Below are 20,790 nucleotides of genomic sequence, written 5' to 3' on the forward strand. Positions count from 1 at the left end.
GCTAGTGCCCTGTAATAGAAAATCTGTGTATGATGACCTTGTCTGTATGGGCCTGTGGGATCATTTTACTGTGATCCAAAGGATTATAAAATGGAAAGTATTGCATCTGACCTGGAATAAAGAGGAAAAATTAAAAGAAATCTGTTTCTCTAAATTATGCAGTATATGCTTCCTCTCCTTTGCATTCTTCCTGCATATGGCTTTGCATTTTAGCAAACATGTTAAAATTACATCTGTTATTCTCTGCACTTTTACAGGAGCTAGTGTTTTTGAATGCAAATAGCTGGGTGAGGTTTCTGTAGCCACAAGCATTTATGTATTTAAAAGCCTCGTTCTGTTTGTAGATGAATTGATGTTCTGTTCCTGAACGGCAGCTGAATTTGTGGCTAATTTTTCCTGGCCAGTTATGAGGCAGCATGACCTTTCCTTTTTGGTGTGGAAAAAATGCTGATTAATATAGATTCTTGCTTCTCCAGATTCATCTCCCCTTCTACAGCCAAGAAAAGGCTGACAGATTTTCTTTCTACTCAAAACCTTTGCTAGAACTGCTGTCCCGTGATTGCTCAATCCTGCCTTCAGCATGGCGAAGTTTGCTGTTAAGGTACTGAGCAGGCTTGCTAATAAGAGGTAGATGAATGAGACATTTGAAGGAGTGCTGAATTATTTAAAGTAAAAAATTTAGTCTGCAAATGAGATTGGCTTTTATGTCTAACGTGAAGCAGATTGAAATGCTGCTGTGATTACAGTGGGGCATGTGTGGGGTGGGAGATTAGTCTGAAAATGTGGGTATAGGGGGCTTTGAATGAAGTAGCAAGGAATGATGAAGAATCAGAGGTGACAGTTTAAGGATTGCATGGCAGGAGCTGCACAGTGATTAAATTCACTGATGCTGTCATTGAGCCGTAAGGCTGAAGATAACATTCTCTCCCTGTGCTGAAAACAAGAATCGGTACAAACTCCTTGACAGGGGCTAAATTATTAAATAGAGCCTTTCTTACAATGTTTCATTATCTGGGATTTACCTCAGCTGGTGATTTGTCAGCAGTGCAGGGAGATTTGCTGGGCATTTTGTATTAAAATCATTCCAGATACATATGAATCCATTTTGATAATTCCCTTCCTTTTCACAGTGCTTCTCCATAGATTTTTTTGTTTGTTTACTTTTGCCCAGATGACACTCTGAATTTTCACACACCTATTAAGCTGTGGTACACAGTAGGGTTAGGTCTTGTCACATACATGTAACAAAAAAATTCTTTTTGCGGTAACAGACTGTTCAAGTGCTGAGTTGATTTGCTTCCTTTCAGTGTGTTAAATTAGCAAGTTATTTGAAATGTCTTTCGGATGAGAGTTTAGAATTGAAGAAAGAGGAGTGAGGCTGCTCTGTGGATTTATGGGTATTGGAGTTTCACTGAACTTGGTTGAAAAATATAGCAACGTTCTTTTTATTTTGTTGTATATCTTCTGAAGGCAGGAACAGAAACCATCCATTCTGAAGTAGCTAAACCAGCATATCTTGCATTTCCAAAGCGCCTAGGGCTGTGTTGAAGATGTTGTATTCAGACCTGGTTGATGCTGGCAGAGATCTGTAATTTCATCAGTGGCAATATTTTGTCAATTAAAGTGTTTAGTATTTCTGTGGGTGTTTTTTGGTTTCATTTTTCTGAGTAGCTTTGATAGTGTAATGCACCAATGCAACTAAATTAATTTATACAGCGCTACAATGTTATGTCACCATTGCATCATTGTCTTTTGGAAAGGGAGAGAACATTCATATTTGGGGGTTTAAAACAGATGGTAGCATAGTTAAGAATAAGGATTAAAGAGCTGGAAGTTAGGACCGTATGTATGTATTTTAGGGCTCAACTCCAGCTCTTCCTCCATTCCCCTCCATATGGCCTAGATTTTACAATTGAAATCCAGACCTTGCAACCTATGGGCTACATCTGGAGAAATAAAAACAAAACAAAAACCCAAACCAAACCAAAAAACCCAACAGCAAAAACCCAAACCAACAAACCCACCACAGAATAATTCGCAGTTTTTTTTCATGCGATTACCCTGTTGGTTTTTGCACCACTGGGCATTGGAAGGCCAGCAATTGGAATTTTCATTGCTGGCTTCTTGCCACATGAGAAATGCAAGCCTGTCGGGAGGCTGTCGGGGGTTCACCCCCAGCAAAGGCTCCGAGCCCCTTGGCTGGCTCCAGCGAGGAGCTGCTGCAGCCCTTCCTGTAACGGCAGAGCTGCCCGGACATCCTGCACCCCTGCGAGACGCTTGGCTGTGTGCGCACCACGTTCTATATGCACTCCAAAAGAGAGAACATGGCGGATGGTGCCTTAATATGAGCTGATGATGCTTGTCAGCTTGTTTTAAATCAGAAAATTGCTCCCATTCATTGTGAAGCTGCTTTATTTTGAGAGCCAACTTCTGTGTGAAACAGAGAAGGGAATTCTAAGAATTGCAGGGTGACAAAAATAGGACTGAATGTGAAATCCCATGCTCATTTTGCAAAATTGCTATTGTGTTATTTTTTCTAATTTTACAAAAAGGAAAGCAGGAAGCACAATCGATACAAATGCCATTAACAACACACCCACTCCTCCCACCCACCCATCTGACTGTGAGCCAAGGACGAAAACAGATACTGAGCAAACAGGGAAAAACAAGAATATACCACTCGTGGTTGTGGAGTATAATCGGGATTGCTTTTCCCATATTGTGTTATCAAGAGGGACATGTGTAGCTAATAATTTGTGCATGAGAACATGTTTAATAGCAGTAGCTGGATTGTAGATACAGGAACCATAGAATTTATTAACATCCCTCTGTATATTTGACTTGCCCATATTTTTAGGGTTTTTAGGCCCTTTGTTGTGGTAGTGTAGTCTTCAGCACCTTTTGCCTTTTTTTTACTTTTCTACTGTTTTGTTTCCTCCTTCTTACCCAAAACAAACCAGCTACACCTGGTGTTGAGGTGATTGGCTGCTAAATATATCAGTAGTTGTCAACTTGAAAATATGGAGAAAAAAGATTTTTTTATTTCTAGCATTTGGGGGGGGGGAAGTATTGAATGGTACATTAGCTGCTTTACATGTAGCAAGAGCAAATGGAGTTAGAATATATTTAGCCATGTCCTTTAGTGTTGAATAGTGAGGGCATCTGTCATGTTTAATAATGCTTCTGACCTTTAGGATTATTGAAGTTGAAATTTTCTCTCTGGTCATTTGGGGGTACTTGAGCACTGTCAGATTTCTTGTGTCTGTGCTAGTCTCCAAAGATACATTGTTATGCTTTGTGAGCTGGTGAAGATAATTTATTAAAGAAATTTGTTTTCCTGCTTTCAAAATGATTTTCCTTAAGGAATGTGAAATGTCACCGTGGTCACTAAATTTTCGTGTGTGTCCCATCCCTTACCATTTGCTTGCTTGCATTTTGCTGGGAAAGGGCAACCTCACTGTGCTTCGTTTTGCTCTTCAAAGTAGTGAGAAAGCTCTTGTGAAAATGAAATACTCAGTGTAGCGTGTGGAGGTGTAGGGCGTAATAAACATCCCACCACCAGCTACCCAAAATGATGTCTGTGCTAGCCATGACTTCAGGGGGGTGATGTGTTTCAGAGCTGTGAAACTGTCATAACGGCTGTGCTGTAGGTATGGGGAAGGGCAGCTCAGATGCAGAAGCATCTTGCTAAGCTTGTAAGTCCTGTCTGGATGCTTAAAAATAAAACACAGGCAGAAAAGAATAATGAATAATATGTAAAATAGACATCTTTGATTTTTCCAGCTACATTGGAGAAAGTACGATTGAGTTGTGGAGTTCAGTTATGGACAATGTCACTGAGACTGCCTAATTAAAGGTTTTGTCCTAAGTGCTCTAGGATAACGGTGTGTGGTCGAAGGTGGGAGGTGGCAAGTGTCTGCAATGTTGGCAGCCTTGGTAGAGAAATCTCTTCACCTGAATCTGCGTAGAGATGTGAGTGTAACCAGCAGTCTCTGTTCCTCCTTCCCTGCCCCGTATTGAGTTGGTTGGACTCTTTCTTCCCTAGTTTCCTTCAGATTTCAGACCTGGGGACGTTTAAGGCTATTGGCACACGTGCGTGTTGATTCACAGCTATGGGTAGCTTTCCTTGCAAGTATTTCTTGCCTTTCTGTTGTGCTGCTGCTCAAGCAGGTAGCGATTGTCTTTATCCGTAAAGATCAGCCATTGTTCCTCTTTACTCTGAAGCACTTGATAATGTGATAGACGTTGGGCAACTGGTGTACGTTCTGAAATGGCAGTTTTCTTGATTATCACTGCTGATGTGTTGTTTCCGTGTGCTGCCCCTAGTCTTGCTGCGTGATTGTTGCGTAGAGCAAGTATGTTCTTGAAGGCAAGTGATTATTTCGTCCGTCTTTGGTAAATTTGAGGTTGGTACACCACACTGTGTCAGAAGGTGTTGATTTTGTATAGATTAAAAAAGACTAGGAAAGATGTCTGTGCTAGCAGGCTGCTGGTGAGGGGTACAAAAATGCTGCCACGTGGAAGGGAAAATAGTGTGTGGATGCTCTTTGAATGCCTGGGATGCGTTCTGTGCTTGAGTGGTAGGAAAGGCAGTACAGCTCCCCTTCTTATACAGCAGAGAGACTGACGGAGCCACTTAGGAGAATGTTCCAAGTCAGCTCCACCTCGTGACTGTCTAATAGAGTTTCGGGTCTCTTGCAAATTTTTTTTTCTTCTGTACAGAAGGCAGGCGTGAGATCTGTGTGCTACCTAGGGCCTGTTTGGAGAGCAGAAATGGGGCTTGGGGGCTGGCTAGCTGCCGGTCTGTGGGAGCCTGGGATTCACGTGTTTTGGGTAAATGAGATAAGCAGCTCTTTTCCCGACTTGGAACAAGTAAAAAGTAGGGATGCGATGGATGTGCGTTTTTGACTCTGTAGTCACTGAGCACTAATCCATGGAGAATTTGAACTTGTAATTTTGATTAAAGTGATTGATTTTAAATCAGCCTGAGTTCATTTTGGGCCATTAGAGGGTATTTAAAAGGAAAATAACTCTTTAATTAGATTAATAGTGCATAAGTATCCTGCTCTGCTTTCTAAGCAGAACTTCTGTGGTTTTTTAAATCTTATTCCTTTCCATGTCTTGTTTCTTGGCACATTTTAAGGTTAAAAGCAATGCAAAATTATTGAAACAAACTTGTGCTAAGCAAATCTTAAACTTTATTTGAACTCTATTTCCTTTTGGAAAACATACAAGCTGTGTTGTTCTGTAAAGCAATTCTTGTTCCATCCACCTGTATATATACTGTTAATAAAATCTCATGTAAGGAATGCTGTATAAAACAACAAACTGTGTTTCTCTTTTATTTGTAAAACATCCTTTTTAAAATAGCAAAATACCAGTTGTATTTACAGCATGAAATATAAAGCAGAAATCCATCTAAATGTAAGGATCCTTCTCAAAAATAAAGTTCTGGCACTATAAAAGTTCTAATAGTGGGGCTATGAAAATAAGTATTTTTCAGCAGTTGGCATTTTCATAACAAATTGTGATGATGAGAGAGGACTTAGTCTGCGCTCCTGCAGGCTGGTGAATGGAGTAATGGACTGGGCCTCTTGATGTGGATTGTATTCCTGTAGTTGTGATTTGCTGTGCATTTGAGATGAGTCTTGACAAATCCTTGACTTTTTTAAAATCAAATGATGGGAATGCCTTCACAGCAATCTATAGAGTGCTCTCTAAAAGGTGGTCATCTGTAGCTAAGCATAATATTATAAAATTCACTTGAAACATGAGCTGTATAAAATGATCTACTGAATTGAGCAACATGTGATAAAGAATCACAAGAGGCAATACCTCTTTTTCCAATTCCTTAATAATGAAGAGAAGGTGCAGAGCCACCTCCTATGACTTAATCTGTTTGCCAGCTTACAGTTTGCTGAACCAAAATTCCATACATGGCTTGCATTTTATGAACAGTACAAGGAATTGTCCTTACACCGCATCGTGTGTCAGGTACTTACTTCATTACTTAGGAGATGGTATGTTTTAAGCATCCTGGGTTAAAAAAGCCTAATTATAGGCAGCAAAATTGGAAGGGTGGTTCTTATCTTTCCAGATACATTCTGTTGTCAAATCAATCTTTTTTACTAAGTTGCTGTTTATGTATAAAACAGCACAATTGTAGAGATATGTGTATCTCTTCTGGTTATCAGTATGCTTTCTATGTTTTTCTTGACATGTTTTGCAGTTGTCTGGGTGAGTGAATCTTCATGGCTGTGGTTGCCTTTTTTTCTTCCTTAGGTCAGTAAGCATCTTGGAAGCACCGGAAGAGTGGAGAGAGGTGAAAGAGGCACCCTGAATTGAGCCTAATGTCATGGAGCTCTTTGGAAGTCCTTGGAATTTTAACACAAAATATGACAGTTGTAGTTTTGCTGTAAAACCCTGGGTAGAAGTAATGTCTCAGTCTTAGGATGCATATAGGATCTTTGCTGGGACAAGTGTTGGGATCAGCCTATACGACCAATGCAGCAGGCTCTAGTCTAGGACGTTGTAAACAAGATTTGACGAGCCGTAAAGGTGGTGGTTCTATTTACAAATTCCTTTCCTCTTATCAGACTTATCACTAGGGTGGTTGAACTTTCGGGTCTTGCTCGTCCAGATTTCATAGCTAAGTATTTGTGCAAAGCTGTATGTTTTCTTTTAGAGTTGAGATTTCCATGAAGTGGATTCATTACTAGTCACAGTCAGTGTGAGGATTTTGGCAGGTCAAAGAATCAATTTAGTTGCTTACAACACTGAATTTTAAAGGTGCTGTTGCTGGCCATGTCTCATACTGATGACTGTGGGGGGAAAAAAGATTCATCCCTTCTGCTGTGGTTTGCAGTTGGAGAATTCCAATGGATGTCTGGTTCAGAGGGGCTTTTTTTCAAGTAGCCTAACACCACCAAAGTGCTTGCACTTGCGCTTTTATGCTCCGTGCCCTAATTTTGCTGGGAAAGCTAGCTAATGCTTTACAGTGAACGAACGTCCTAGGAAGTCTGTATGCTGTTTATGAGTCAATGTAATATGCATCTTCATGAACTGCGTTAAGTATCTTAAGAAATGCTAGAGTAGCTGCAGTATAAAATATGTGCAACTTCATCTACACAACAGCGCTTTCATATATGGAAAAGATTCTTGATGAGAGTTAAGGCCACTTGACAGCTTTACCAATTTGTTTACAAGTAACTGTGCAGTAGAAACAGCAATTAATGTGGCATCTGTATGTTTGTGGTATATAGAAAAAGAAAATGGGAGGGAACGATTAAGATGAGGTTTACACATAACCTTGCAGAAAGGAAAGGAGATGGAACATTAATGCTGGGAATATGACTTTAGAGAAAGGAGTTGCAGCTGTTTACACCCTACTGGCTACAAACATGTCTGGAATATTCGATTTATGGAAAGAATCAAGTAATTAAGATAAAAGAATATACATGATTCACTACTGTGAATTAGAAAGACATAATTTATGCTCTGTATCTACTGTAGTTATGATTAGTGACCTAAGGCTGTTGAACTTCCTTTTTATGGATTGTGAAAATGCTGTGACAGTTTTAAAGGGAATTGCTCTCTTTGAGTTTAAAGAGATGAAAATGGGCCTGCTAACAAGGACCAGCTTCAGTATGTGCTTTCATATTCTTCATGTTGGGGGAAAAAAAAAGGGGGAAAAAAGAAAGGCAATTGGGTGCTTTGATATGTCTGAACCTTAGGACCTAGTGAGGCAGAAGGTGCATAATATATAATATCACACAATGCTTGCAATGTATGCCAAGAAATCTGCAGAAAGGTATTCCCTTGGATGCTTTTCAGAATGTCTGTTGCTGAAGAGATTGAGAAATACATTTTCAAAAAAGGAAGCTATTATTTGGTGTTAGTTTTCTGGTTCTGATGTGTTGTAGTGTTTTGCTTATTTGTATTACAAAGTTGTTCGTAAACCTAGGAATTCTTGCTCCCTGTGCTGTGCTCGTGATCAAAGATGATTATTATCGCCAGTATGGACTGTGATTGAGTGCTTACCTGCATTAGCTGAGGCAAATTTGGAAGGAAATATTTGAAAATCGTATGCCGATTTCAGATGCTGCTTCTATGTGCTTCTCTGAGCCCTCAGAATATTCTTGCAGTATAAGCTGTTTGAGTTTTAAAGTAGTTTGGGCCTTTGAGCTAAAAACTTCACACTCTAAAGTGCAAAATTCCATGAACTGTGGTAAAATATCATCATAAATCTTTCATCTGGAAGGTGCAGCTGTCATGACGCTCTCTGCAGTCTTCCAGTGTAACCTGCTACTTGGTGCGATTCTGTGTTCTGCATAATCCTCACTTCTGATGAGGAAGGGCACGTCCTTTGAATGTGCTCCGTTCCCCACGTGTCGACTGCTCTTGGCACCGAAGAGGCCTCATACAGGAGCCTTCGGTGGTGTTTAATACTTGCCTTTTGATGCTGAATGTGGAGAGGTGATTAAACCAAAGGTGCTATTTGTCAGTAAAGTTATTGGGCCAGGGAAATAAATGGCTGGGAGAGTATCTGGAGCATGCCTGCATTGGAAATACACTAACTGCGTAGTAAATATTTAAATTTGAGCTAATGTCACATTATATTAAAGATTCATTTATTACTGTACTCATTGGAAAGCACTTGTAGGACAAGTGTTATAGTTTACATTAGTTTAAGTGTTGGAAAATGGATTTGTCAGTGTCGCTTGTGCCAGTGCGTGAATATTTTTATTTCACTTTTCTAAAGTAATAAATACTCAGGTAGCTCCACACCTTTAGGGCTCCCAGTGTGCTAGGACTCTTTTTTTTTCTTTTTTTTTTTTCCCCCCTCTCTCTCCTTCTTTCCCCTCCAGTTCCAAGTAATATCGGCGGTCCCTCCAGCCTGGCAGCATTCTCACAACTTTCAAAGCGTTAGAGCACGTGGGCTGTGCCCTGTGCCGGTCTGTGCAGTCAGATACATGAGCTTGTGACAAGCAGAAGACAGAGATGGTATGGCCAGAACTGAAGACAAGCACAAGCTTCTTGAATATGTGCTTCAATATTGATTTAAGTAGGCTTCTCCCTCTAACGTACGCATCAGAGAGGGAGTTTTATTACCTAATCTCTAACACTTCCCCCCCCCCCCAAGTGAGACTCCTGGTAAGCAGTTTAAAGAACTAAGCTCGTGGTGATTTTAAAAACAATTTTTTAAGTCATGCTGAGAAGATTGTATTTGGTAAAAGGAAACTAATCTAAATAATGAGCTATCTCTAAAACAGTCAAATAAGGTTTTACGCAAATTTCCTGAAGTTTTAGTAACACTTGGTTAGGGTGTTTCAGTTTGCTCTATGAAAATTTTTTCTTTTTTGTAAGGTACTCTGCCAGTTTCTGCAACTATAGGTAATGGTTGCACACAGAAGTCTTAATCAGGTGTCCTGTTGTTTTCAATAAGTCTGTTTAAAAAATTGGCTATGATGATATGCTTCGTATAAATCCTTGTGCCCAGAACAATGGGAAAGGTATAGACTTTCAATAACAATACATGATGATTTCTGAGTCAAGAGCATTTGAGCCTGGTAAAGATGGGTTCCATCCAATGCCTCTAGTAATTAAGTAAATTAATTTGAATTCTACAGGAGGACTGAATGGTTTATGGAACTACTAGCCGGTCTCAAAACATTCTACTTCTGGATCTCTGACTGAAAGAACACCTTGACTTTTTTAAACAGAAGCTACTAGTAGCTTCATTTGTTAAAGTTGTAGTGCTGTGACGATTATATTGCCCAAGACAAATGATTAGCCTTAGAATTGCATATTAGCTTGGCTGTCTGTATTTGCTTTAATCTTGATTCACATGAGTGCAGATGGCATCCCTGGTATGTGTACATACATGTAAAAACGACGTATCTTTGTTTCAGAACTCCTTTCCTTGTGGTTCGTCTTAGTTGTCTGTGTGTTCGCGCATGACTTTCAGCACCTGAGAAAAGGGGTTTTTTCTTCATACCTTTCTCCCAACTTTTCTTTCAGCATTTTTCTTTTATAGCAGGTAAATGCATCCTTTTTATTCTCCAGTGTAGTTATTTCTGATTTTAGTATTTTTCAATATCTAGCTATTTCCAGATGAATGGAGGCCATCTTTCCAATCTACAGGTTTAGATTAGATTGCAGTCTGTGGACCCGGTTTGGGGTATATTTATTTAGTACTGATTTACATATAAATGCAAAGAAAAAATATCAAGTCTAGTGTTGCTAATTCTAGCTATTGATATTGTGGCAGACAGCAACAATCTGTATTGGAAATTCCCTGCATAATAAGATACAGTCATGTCTTCTACAACTTGACACTTTTTTAAGACTGCTGTTTTGTTTTCTTGATTAGCTGCTCTGGTTTGTTTCACATTAATTACTGAAAATATTACTTTTATTAAGGCTATGTCATGACCCTGTTTGTCAGCCAGTGGCTGAATACCCTAATATATGAAGCATATGTGTAGAAAACTTTTTTCTTTTTTTTCTTTTTTTTTTTCTGGTTTGAAATGTTAGCTTTTTCTAGAACGCAGCATGTTAGGTGCAGTTTCTTACAGGATGTAAACACTTAAGTAACTGCCCATTTCATAAGCAAATGCTTACATCCTCTGAGAAGCTGCAGAAGGAAACGTTTGCTTTCCAGGCATTTATTTTCCAAATACACTTTGTTTCCTCATAGGAACAGCATTTGATTATGTGCTGAAATAGCCAACTGACAGGATCTGGCTGATCAGTGTTTTTATTTTTATCTTTTCTTTTTATGATTTTAAAACCCAGCTTGCTAGCAGAGCAGGTCAGTTTGCAGAGGTGCTTTAATTTTTCCTGTCATAAAATTCCCCTGACTATTAGGCGATATTTTAACAGCCGTATGACTGTTCAAACTCTGTGCTGGGTTTGCAGAGCAAACTGTCTCCTGATTGTTTTATCCTTTCAGCTCTTGGTATCCCTTTGTTAAAAGGTAAACCCCTTAGTGAGATGTTAAAGAAAACGTGGTCTCTTGATATTTAAAAGGTGAGAAATCTATTTAAACTGTATATGATGGCTTCAAATAGTCCCACCGCTGTGTGCTGCTTGTTTTAATAGAAGTGATAAATACTGCGACTGGTGGTGCTCAGCAATTATATTTGAGCTGTATACTATAAATGACATTTAATGGCAAATGTCAGGCATAGTCTGAATGGTATCTTCATTTCAGTGTTGCGTTTCTTTAGGATAATGCTTAAAAAACCTTAATGGAATTTAATTACCAGAGCATATATTCAATGATTAGTTAAATGCATTTGTAATACCATTAGTTGTTAGGTAACTGTTTGCTTATTATGCTTGACACAGAGTGTATTTGATGTACAATGTGTATCGTGTGCAGTGCAGCAATAGAAATGCTAATAAGCCTGTGTGTTAAGGAGGGTCGCTATCAATACTGTGTCAGCAGCTTGCTGCCAAATTTGCTTCTGTGAGAAAGGCATAAGCTGTAATCAAAGTGGAGTTTGTAGAAGCAGCAAACATGAACAGAGATGCTGTGATCAAAAATAGGGCTTATTGCTTTCCCTAGTAGTGATTTTCACTACAGCCTATTAATGAATTCCCACCCCTGTTTGTGTCTTTCGTATAGGGCTTTGGTGATACTTGTAGAAATAATGGCTGAGATGTGGCATCTCCGCTGCTGCGTCTGTGATTTTTGTACAATAGAGCTGAGTGTACCGTGTATGTGTGCATATAGAAATGCACAAAATACGGGTTTGTGTGTTGTGAAGAATCTTCAGCACGAACACAACGCAAGGTTATGTGGGCATCGCAGGGAGATGTGGCTGGCTAAATCAACAGTAGTAAGCCTGGGTGGACCCAACTGACTGCACAGCGAGGGCGTGCATCTGTACTCTGCTTTCCTCTTGGGCCTTTGTGGAGGCAGCACAGGCAAACGCAGTGTATGTGCACAGGTTTCATCGGATATATACACCCTTAACTGACTTGGATCCACTGGTGTAGACAGCTGCTTATTTTCCCCAAGAAGGGAGCAGTCAACTGGGGAAAGCTTTTTGTGCCACAGAAGCTTTCATGGGGGGGAATGGGTGGACACACTGGCTTCGAGCCCTGACAGCTATAATTAAACAGGCTTGTTCGTGGGTAGCTGTAGACTGTAATAGTGTGGTTACTTTATGCTTTTGCTCAGCATAACTGACACCATGAACCACAGATGGGATTCAAAGAACATAAAAGGGAAACGGAGCAGAAAGATACCACAAAGGGATTAAATGAGGTAGTAAGCAATGACCCATAACCTTCATGAAAGATCTTTTGATAGTTTTATTTTAAGCCAGCCAGTTTTTAAGCATAACTGCTTTTTTTACAAGATGAAATTATCTTTTGTCATTTAGAATTGCATAGAAATTTTAAGGGTGTCGTCGCACTTAAGTGTATTTCACTGAGAGGAAAACAGGTGCCTTGCTAGATCTTGGCACAGTAAGCAGCTTTGTTTCTAGTAAAGCTGAAAAGTTTATGGAATAAATACTATAGTTTTTTTTAAATACAGAATTCTCTTAGGGTCGTTACCTGAAATGAATAATGTTCTTTTTCTCCTTGAAAGCTTGGATGAGGCTGTGTTCAATTCTGGATTGTTCAAAAGTTAAAACCCTATGAATTGAATATACATTTAATAGCTGATATTTGATGTATTGTGGGATGTAAGGGTGCTGTTTCTGATCCTCTGTTTCTGTGTCACTGCCAGCTAAAAGTAGGGAAGATGGGATTAATTTTGAGTATTGTAGGTAAGGAGGAAAGTGCCTTGGGAATTTGGGTAGAAAACAAATAACTTGGGCAAAGAGTGCATAGAGTGGTTTCTTGTTTGGTCCCATTCGACCTCTTTTGTAATCTTCTTAAAAACAGAGAAGATGCTGTCGGTTGCTGATTGATCACATTTTTGGGGGAGTGAATATGAGTGGAATTCCAAAGGAATGAAAAAAGATGGACACTTTTTTGATATTGAAAGAGAGGAGTCCACAGAGCCTGGGTACAAAAGGCTGGTTAGAAGTTGAATGTATCGAAAACTCTTCTACTTTGACAGATAGCCGATGCCCTCATAGCTTCATTTTCAAGTAACCGTGTAGTCTCGTTTTGATCAGTTCTAGTTTGCGCTTGTTTTTATATAATTACACGTACTCTTTTGCACATACGAAAGTATGTTGTTCTGTAACTAACTTGGGCCAGTAATTTATACAGTAGATTTTTTTATGTATTTCTCTGTTCTTCTGTCTCAGTAGAAAACAGGAGGCTTCATGTTAAATTTTAATGGCCCTATGCCTTTAAGAAACACTGTCAAAGAGTAAGATTTGAAATAGTTACCTATTCTTTAACAAAATTGGTAAAGCCTAAACACTCCATTTCAGTTGGCTATTTCACAGTTGCTTTTTAGACATTTTTTTCCAAGACTCAAGGCAGACAGGCTTAACTTGTATTTGGCTCATGGCGAGTGTCTTATTAAAGCTATTGTTCCATATGGGCTTAGGTCTTGGAAAGGAATGACTATCTGCCTAATGGTATTTTCATTTGTTCCTTGTGTTTCCTTTTTCTTTAATATGATGCCTAATTCACAGATTGATATCCTGTTGTCGGCATTCAGCATAATCAATGTCAGCCTCTCTGTGTCAAGGGGAAGTGCTGACATGCACCCCTCGGCAGTTCACTTGGAAGCAAATAATTAAAGGACATGGGTTTGAAAACAGTAGCAGAAGAAGGGAATAGAGGTGTCTGAAAGAGTTTGTTGTCCGAATCTGATTCTAGCTGTTACTAGCTCTTTGAGGACAAAGCTGTTATCGGTATGTTGGAGAGGATTATCTTATGTCTAAAGTGCAATTTTAGGAGTGCAGGGCTCTCTTCCTTACTGGTGCCATTTCTATGGAGTGAAATTTGGCTAACTAGTGAGTTGCTAATGTGTAACACCTCCCACCTAAAGACCCGAACGGAGTTGTAACCTCTAAATCTGCAAGCACTTCCCTACTTTGGTGGGTGAGTAGTTGAGGTGTCTGCAAAAGACAAAGAACTAATCCAGCATACTGATTTTACTGGGAAGGTCTGCTGAGGAAGCTGGGTCTACACGCTGGTTACACCTTTGTTCGAATTACAGCATATCAACTCTTGGGTGACTGGGGCTGATTTTTGGCTTAATAATTTCGGGATGTTTTGCACATCTGGAAAGCAGAAATTGAGGGGAAGGGAAGATTTATGAGTGACACTAAATAAAATTAAGAGCTGGTAGGTAACATTTATTCCATATTAAGTGATTTTTGTAAAAATGTGGAGGGGAAGATGAAGCTATGGGGAGCAGACAGAGGGAAGAGAGAAAAATGCATTTCGATAGCTCGATTTGTTGAGCTTTGTCTCAGAAGTGCATCTAGTTGAAGCACGATGAAATTCAGTGCTAACCTGTATCCTTATGAGGCAGACTTTACTGTTGAATTCGCTAAGGTTCATGCAGTTTTTTAGTGCTATTTGTTGCAGTTTCTGATGGATCTTTCCCTAGTTCTCAGTTACCGTAATTATTCTTTGTCTGTCATACATGCTACAGAGTTCTTGCCTTGTGACTATAATAGCTATCCCACCAGAACATCTAGTGTTCATAAAATGGCAGTGCAGCAAGTTTGGATAGTACAGTTCTTCTGGTGATCTGAAGACTGTATTTTTTTTAAGACAGTCTAGCAACTATAATGCCAAACCACCCACACTAAGAGACAGCATATGGCAGCTACGATGAATTAACATGCAGATAAGTAGCATATCACCTAGGGTTTTTAAAAAGGCTTGAGCCTTGATAGCTGGATTCTAAGGTTTTGGCTATCTGGCCATCTCCCCACAGTGCACAAAACACAACCTTGCAGATAACGAGTCATGATTTAAGACTAATTTTGGCCATGTTTTGCATCATTTCAAGGTGTAGGCAAACAGATTGTTGTTTTATACTTGCAAATGTGTATATCGGTATGTATGTAGGCTGAGACTTACAGGTATGTGTATGGGACTTTTATGCTTTCCCCTTTCTTTATGTAGGAAGCAACTCTGTCTATAAATAACATGTCTCTACTGTGTAACATTTGGCATTGTTTGCACACAGTTTCTACAAAGTTTGAAGCAAAACTGTAGTAGAGATGTAGAACAAAGTAGAACAAAATATTCGGAACAAAGTGGAGTGGCTCTGAGCGAAAGGACTGTGTTTCTTGTATAGCCTTCAGGACAGGTCCCTCCCTGAAGGTGTCTGAGTGTTCGTGCGTGTATGCATCTGAGTGTAAAAGTTTGATGTTCAGGGGAAGGTGAATGGGATGCTTGTTTTACTTCTTGGAGTTACCTGTACACAAGACTGATTTAATTTCCAGCATGCTGAGGTGACTTCATGAATTCTAAAAGGAGTTTCATTTGTTAAACTTGTGAATAAAAGGGACACAAGAGAAATTCTTGCTGTAAACAATCACAAAATGTCAAGAGCAAGACATTGTGAAAAAATCCTATATTGTTTTGTCAATAAATTATGCTTTCTCCTACATAGATCACAGAAATGGGACTTTACCCTGGAAATAGCAATATTTGATACCCCAGGCAGCTTATTCCCGGCTCAGCTCACACTTCAGTGAATACACTGATCGATTATCCGCGGCTTAACCAAGCCTTCTCATTTCCTGCCTTCCATTACTGCGCTCAATCAAGCCGAGGGTTCTTTGTGGCCTGCCTTGTGCACTGAGATAAGCCATCAAGGCATGTTTCTATTAGAAAAGCTCTTGTAGATGGAATAGTCATTAGATAACACTAACAGGTTTAAAGGTTGCAGTCTTTGTGTTGGTTCAGGTTAAGAGGACAGGAACCAAAAGGGCTGCTGCCTTGGGTTGTTGTATGTGAGGGGCAGGGAGGATTAAACTGCACGTTGCCATATTTAGTGCTCTTATTTATCATTTTTATTTCTTGCTGAATACTGATAGCTCTCACTTTTGACAATGCTTCTGTGCTTGCAAGAAGTAATTATGTGTTAATATGCATGCATCTGAACTAAATAATTAAGCTGCAAAAATAACATTCGTTTGTAGTAATGACTTCTGTATTTCCAAGCTGGGTTTTCTTGGCTTACAAACAGCTGATCAGGTTTCTTATTTAATTAGAAAACAGCCTACAAAAAGATATCCTGAGAACTTGAAATTACATGTGCTGCTGCAGAGTGGGAAGAAAAATGATCCCTGCTGTATCTCTTTAGCTCCTGATTTCCAGATAGTTTCAGTTGTGTCCCCCACTCTGCTCCCCCCCCCCCCCCGGGGATCTGGTATGACTGGTTTCTATTCTTCTTTTTCCCTCCTTTGAATGTTACTAAATGTCAAAATTGAGTAAGTGTACAAATACTTCTGCAGTAGGAGCAGAAATACGGGTATCAATTGAACATGGCCGGGGAGGGGTGAGGCACAGCAAGTGGAGCAAGTCGGATCGACCGCTGGGGTTGGCGTCAGGCTAGTACTGTGTCATGGAGCCTGGTTAGAACTGCTTGTGCGAAACGAAATCATCATTTTGGGGCGACAAACAATGCCCCAAAGGGGTGGGTTAATTTGTAGTGTTAAAAAATAAATATAATGTCCACTTGAAAACTGGCTTTGTGAGGCCAGAGCTTCTATGCTGCAATGCACGAGATGTTTATTTTGAGCAGTGGAGCGACTGTTAAAATTTTTAACATGTTGTTAAAATAATACAAAGAATTTGGTAGCTTAGAATTCATCGCATGGTTTTGTTGTTTTTTTTTCTGATAGAGAAACTTCATTGTTGAAAATATGTTTGAAAGATATTTTTTCCCCCCTTGTTTCTATTTTGCTGTTTTGTTTCTTTGAAATAGCTACTATTCACTGACTCCAGCGTGCCCATCTGTCATCTCCAGCATTTGGTATATTGTTTCCAAAGCTAGTTGTGATTTAACGTGGTATCTAAGTAGGGCAAGTAATGAAGGATACTGCTTAAATCCCTCTGAGAGAGTCTGCAGGACATCTGTGATCATTTGCACAATTTGGTTAGTCATAACCCTGGGAAGAGAATGTGGAATCTCTTAAGAACGGTAATGTGCAGTAACTCCTGTTTTCAAGTGCATTCTAAAAGAAAACTGGCACCTTGGAATTGTCGCAAATGCTGTGGAAATCAGTACATTCATATTAAAGAGAACCTGCAAGGTTAATTTTTTTCCCTTTTAAAGGAGAGGCTCATTTTTAAATAGAAGTGGACCAGATGTTTGTCAACTGGGATGCTTTAATCCATTTACAGATTTTTATCTAATTCTTGTTGAATGTCCAAAACTGATTCATGTTTTTTAAAAGGAATAAACACCAAAACAGCAGCAACAGCAAAACCCCCAAATGAGTACTTTTTGAGTACTGTAGCACCAGACAATATTTTCGTTTAAGGGGAGAATGGAGTTTTGTAGCACAGGGAATCTTTCTGAGCTGACAGAAAGACACTTTAAAGCACTTGCCATTTCTGTGATTTCTGCAAGACTGAATTTGGCATGTGACTGTCTGCAGCTTTCATATATAAAGGTGTAAAAAAAAAAAAGTAACACTTTATGAACTAGGGGACACTTCTTTTGTGTGCACATGGTTCTAAAATAAATAGTCTACCACAGAAGTTGGCGCCTTGACACCTCTGAGCATAGTCTGCTCTGTAAATGACATACATATTTAGAAAGTTGGCTGACAAAATAGCATGTCTAGGAATTTCTGTGCAATGAAGGATGTAAATGTGAAAAACAAGATTCTGACAGACGTTTTATATTTTTAGGGAGATTGAAGCTTCAGGTTAAAGCCCACAAAATCATGCATGTTGGAGAGCAGATACAGAAAATACTTTTCAAAAGGAAGCTTTTAAATTAATTGGATAAGAAGCAGCAATCATGGTAAAAAGAGGTGTTGAGGAATGAGATCAGATCGCCCCTTCCCCCTCCGCCCAAACCAACCCCAAACCTAACAACCCAAACCCAACCGCTATCAGCAGAGCACAAATAACAGCTTACTAGTGTGTCAGCATATTTTTAGTTGCATCATTGTCCAGAGACTTTTCTGTAAAAAGTTACTTGCACATCTCAGCTGTAAATGGTGATTTTTTTTGTTGCTGTGTTCCGTATGTATGGAGGCACCGAGTTGTGCCATATACGTGCGTTGTACGATTCAAATGATGAAGGGCAGTCAGCTTGGTGGAACATGTGTCGCTTTCCGTTTTGAAAGATATATGAGTCTGATAATTTTTAAAGATATGTACATTGGCCATGTTCATCTTCCCTGTCACTTATAATTTGTTTAAAATGCCTATTTCATAAAATTTAGTTTTTAGAAGTTAAAAGCATAGAAAGTTGGTGTATGCCATGGCTTCAAATCTATGCTTATACACATCATTTGGATTGATTATCTGTTGTTTTTATGATCTGTTTTGGTTCTAATGCTACCTTCATCCTTTTTATCTGTAGTTTTTAAATATACCTTATTTTTGTTTCTGAAGTATAATGAAAAAAAAAGCCCCTTTTCTGTGTTGTGAAAACCCCTGTAACTTCTTTTTCTTTGTAATCTTCCCCTCTGACAGTGCCTCACAACTACCTGATCAACCTAAAGAAGTCAATACCATTCCTGTTGGCAGGTTGCAGTGCCGGGCAATTCATCATTTCCCTGAAAACTTCTTAGATTCAGCCAGCCTCCTGAAATTCAATCTTATTCCCCGTGTTCTTCCTGATTGTGAATCTGATTTCAGGGGAGGAAATGTTGTTGTTCTCTTTCACTGTGCAGAGTAACTGCTAACCTCTGGCATAAAACACAGTGAAGGGAACAACTAAGGCATTCTGTGAGTCTGAGAACAAAGTTTCAAAACAGGGAAATGAGTACTTTCCCATCAAATTAAAATGCTTGAACTAGCAAAAAGCTCCAGACTGTATGTAGATGTTACGCTTTCCTGAAGTATGGGATTTTTGAGTGATGAGATGATAAAATACTGCAAAACATGGTAAATACTTTGCCTGCCTTCATTGTGTGTTAACATGTGAATATTCCTAATAAGCTCTTGTGTAATCCCCTGCTATTTCTTTTTTTCTTTTTTTTTTTTAAAATGCGTATTGGGGAACTTGGGTGTTTGCAGTGAAGCTTACAGGAGAGAGAGAGAGCAATAAGCAAAATCTGCTCTTTGCATTGACTGAATGATAAACTGGGAGGGTCTTTTGGGAGGAGGAGAGAGAATGAGGTGGTCCCTTAGGGCAGCAAGTGGGAAAACCTCACTTCCAACCACTAATTTCTTCTATCCAAGTGTATGAGAATGCTTTGTAAGTGGTGACCTTAGCCTCATCCCCGTGCTGCTAAAAGCCCTGTGCTGTTCTACGGTATAACACGAAACCGAGACAGGGAAGTTAAGGGATTGCATCACCATCTCCTTTACAGTCTTGGCCTAATTCGAGATAAAGCGGTGACCCTCCAACTCACAGCTCTCTGCCAAGGCAATGAAAACATTAAACAGTTTTGATACCTCCCTTTTTGTTGTAATATAACCTCAATGCATGCATACGCAAAGGATATTCCTCCGTGCAAAACTGCTAGACTTCCAGAGTTCTTGCTGCAAAACTGTCCCCTCGTAGCAGAATCTCTGTGCGGTTACATATGAGGCTGTATCCGTTCGTTCATTGCTTGCTACCTTTGTCCTCTCCACCACTAGCTCTTTTTACCAGGATAGAGTAGCTTGTTTCCTTTTCTCGGATCTGTCTGGCTGCTGGTTGTTGTTTGGACTTTTGATGATCCGGTTTGTAGGCAGGCATTTGTAAGCACCATCCCTGGCAGAGCACGGTGTAGATTTCTGGTCCTTCTCCTCCCCCAGATGTAACTTGCTATTCAAAAACACCACCACCGACAAAATCCCATACTGTATTTTGTAGTCCTCCTTCCTGGTTGCATGTACAGATGTACTTATGCCTCCTTTACAGTGCTTCTTGGAATGTTGTGTTATTTGAAAGACACCCGACTTTAGCGGGACAAACCAAGAAAATTGAAGCATGAGCTTTTGATGCTTGTTGTAAACCGTCCGTACATATAAGTGAGTAGTTTTCGTGCCACAAAGTGATGCTTTCCGAGTGTGCTCTCAGGGCTTTGTGTAACACAGGAGGGGTGCTTTCTTCTCTCAACTAAGCGATGCAAAGAGAATTTCCAGAGAAGTGCTGTGTTAATGTTTCCATGTTTCCCATCGTTGCATGCAGTTCTTGTTAGCACTAATAGAATTTATGAACTCTTAGCAAGAGGGTAACAGAACATTTACTTGTTGTGTTGTTTTGTTTTTTTTGTCTTCAGAATTCAGAGAGACTATTCATAAAAACTGTGATGCCCAGAACTTATTTCAGGAGAATGGAAAAGTCTGCAACCATGTTTTTGGAACAGCAGGCAGCAGAAATCGGTGTTGCCTCTCAGACTTTGTCCTTTGGATTTTTTTCATGCATTAGACAAGCTTGTTGTCTTTGACTGCAAACTTGTTATTTAAAAAAAAAAAGTATGTGTAGGTTTCTCCTGTACAGCACAAGTATGCTCAGTATGTTCTTGAATGTTTTTTGAGGCATTCAGTGCAGAGAGCACATGTGGTAGTGGTGGATGCCTTAACAAACTTTTTTCTGGCACAATGCTGCCACTAGCAGTTTTTTTGTGGTATTACATGTGTTTTTAATCAAGGGCTTCAAGGAGTGCATTTAGTGGAAAGATTTTGATGTTGTTTATTAAGCAGAAAGGGTGGAAATTGCTGTAAGCAGCT

General features: G+C 39.5%; 1 protein-coding gene across 7 annotated transcripts in view; it reads left to right on the forward strand.

The window, feature by feature from the left end:
• RERE (arginine-glutamic acid dipeptide repeats) overlaps positions 1-20,790 on the forward strand; it is a 258,495-nt gene that overhangs the window by 108,412 nt on the left and 129,293 nt on the right. The gene's annotated exons all lie outside the window — the stretch shown is intronic.

The sequence above is a fragment of the Ciconia boyciana genome, chromosome 19, assembly GCF_034638445.1.
Source record: "Ciconia boyciana chromosome 19, ASM3463844v1, whole genome shotgun sequence".
Classification (NCBI taxonomy): Eukaryota; Metazoa; Chordata; class Aves; order Ciconiiformes; family Ciconiidae; genus Ciconia; species Ciconia boyciana.